The sequence below is a fragment of the Phoca vitulina genome, unplaced genomic scaffold, assembly GCF_004348235.1.
Source record: "Phoca vitulina isolate PV1807 unplaced genomic scaffold, GSC_HSeal_1.0 scaffold116, whole genome shotgun sequence".
Classification (NCBI taxonomy): Eukaryota; Metazoa; Chordata; class Mammalia; order Carnivora; family Phocidae; genus Phoca; species Phoca vitulina.
Genome location: NW_022589819.1, coordinates 711,457 through 714,043, shown reverse-complemented (window position 1 = coordinate 714,043; position 2,587 = coordinate 711,457). Strand labels below are relative to the sequence as shown.

The following is a 2,587-nucleotide window of genomic DNA, read 5'->3' as shown; positions in this document are numbered from 1 at the left end:
ACATTCAACACATTAAATTAAATCCAAGGAGCACCAAATATTAAATTGAAGCAAAGGTAGGACTCAAACATTTAATTTCCAGCTATGCAACTAGCAGAGCCCAGGAATTTCAGGTGTGGAAATTAGCTGTAGGCAAACTCTATAAAAACATGAGTTTATACTCTGTCATTTTATTTTATTTATTTATTTTTTTATTATGCTCAGTTAGTCAGCATATAGTACATTATAAGTTTTTGATGTAGTGTTCAACAATTCAATAGTTATATATAACACCCAGTGCTCATCACAACACGTGCGCTCCTTAATATACTCTGCAATTTTAATACAATGCAGACATTTCTGCAAAACTGTTTAGATTTTAGAGGGGCATAATAAGGCATCAGGGTGTCTTTTCAAAGTCACTCTCAAATACTCTTGATTTTTGGTTGGCAACAATGACATTTTTATAACTTAATATCTCTCACAGATCTCTAGCCTCTGCACACAAGGCAACAAAATACCACTTCCCATCTGGTCCAGCTTAATGTCAGTTTGTAGAATGACTTGACATTAAATCCATCCATGGCCTAAATGACACAGAAGCTACTATTTCCTGGGCATATCCACACTTTTTCCCCATCTCCTCAGCATGAACTGTCTCTCAATCACTTCTCCTTCATGCCCTATCCCCACAAAAGACTCCAATCCCCAGGAGATGCACACATGTCAATTCTGGAAGGTCTACTATTGCTCATCTCCAGCTCTCCATGCTGGGGGCCAAAGCAACAGTTTGTTGCAAAGAGTTGCAGAAACAGTGATTATTTACAAATTCATTTTTGTGCACTTTTGCATAATTTAAAACCTGGTGTAGAGGGTGCTTTCAGGCAGCAGACTTGAGCCCTGGAACCCTGAGTAAGGCAGAAGGACCCATGGTGACCACCAGACTGAGTGCAAACAGGCCCATCAGGTGACCCACCTCAAAACAGCCAGAGGCCCTAGTTGACCAATGGGCTACTTACACATGGGCACAGGTACCAAAAAAGGAAAATTCCATACGTTCCCACACCTCCTCACTCCCCCATTAACTGTAGCCCCCACCACTGCCTCCTGGCAGGCAGGCTCTCCTTTGCTGCCCTGCCTGCTACTCCCTTGCAGGGTATTCAGTAAACTTCTGTCTCCTGTGTCCTGCCCTGGGCTCTCCAAACTCTTTTCTGGAAGGTAGTAGAATATGCAGCAGCACAAAAGGACATTTTATTTCTACAGGAAGAAAAAGGATTAGCATACATAATAATTGTGTGCATCGAGTAAATTGTCATAAAAAATTGAAGTAAATGCCACAGAACCCTGCACTTTTGTCAACACTGACATTTTCCTGCAAGAAGAGAACCTCAAAGAAGTCACTGGTTTTGCTTTCAGTGAATTAGGAGCCCCCATGTTTGTATAAATGAACCTCTAAGAAGAGCACCAGATGAAACTCTCACTTTTTAAAGTAAATTAATGACTAAAGTGCACACGGCTCCACACCCTTATCCACATGCTCAAGGTCAAATCACCAGCAATTCTCTGAAAGGAGCTCACTTCTGTTTTGGTATTATTACCACAATAACTAAAATTTTCAAACAGGAAAAAAAAGTCTAATTATAAATAAGAGAATGGCAGCCTGAGTGAAGTTCGTTTACTATGATTTCCAATTTTCTGGTCAACCCATACTGCAATCCATTCCTTTCCATACAAGGAAAACCACCATTTTAGTTCCCATGTTCTATTCAAGAATTCATACAAAATCTTCCAGATAAATGAGTTTTAATCCTCCTTCTTCCTCTCCTTCCTCGTCCTGATTAACCTGGAAGTAATGCAATTAGTAACTCTCTTTGCTCTTAGCTACGTGCAAACAGTCACGCACATTATTGTTCTTCAAATATTTTTTGATGAGATATTTCAAATACCTTTACGGAAAAAGTCACCTCAGAAGTTACGGTGATCTTGCTCTTGCACCTTTCAATGGTTACAACCCCTCCACCGGGGGGGACTCCCAGCTTTTCCATTCGCTTTGATTCGCTCGTGAAGAAACCGCTTCAAACCCGCAGCATCCAGGATTCCACCTTCTACTGGGTGGGAGCAGTTAAGGGTAAACTTCGGAACTTGCTTCTCCCCCACCCCGCCCACAATCACAAGCTTTTCCACGGGCACCATGGCGCAACAGAGGCAGAAAAGAAGGTCTCTTCTGTCTGAGCTTTTATCCACCTCCAGCCTTGCCAGCTGCATCTCACCTCCCCTGCCTGCCCCCCCACCCTGCCCGTTTCTGCACCACCATGGATGCAGCTTGTACCCATACCATCGTGGGTACCCCGGCCACCATCGCCTTCGGCTCCTCCTACCCTCACTCTCAAGGAGCAAGGAGCATCCCCTTGGACTTAACCCACCGTACAGGTGCCCCAGGTTGAAAAAATTGACAATGGGGAACGAACTGATTGACTTTTAAATGGACATAGGTGCAACATACTCGTATTAAAGCTAATTTGAGTTTGCTGGTTTAATTGAGATAGACATGTCTATCTTAATTAGTTGTCGACATTAACTATAACACTTTTATTCTACCAAGGTTTGC

General features: G+C 42.5%; 1 pseudogene; it reads right to left on the bottom strand.

Annotated features, from left to right (window-relative positions):
• Positions 1 to 1,753: 1,753 nt before the first annotated feature.
• LOC116628247 lies at positions 1,754 to 2,172 on the bottom strand (annotated as a pseudogene).
• Positions 2,173 to 2,587: the final 415 nt, after the last annotated feature.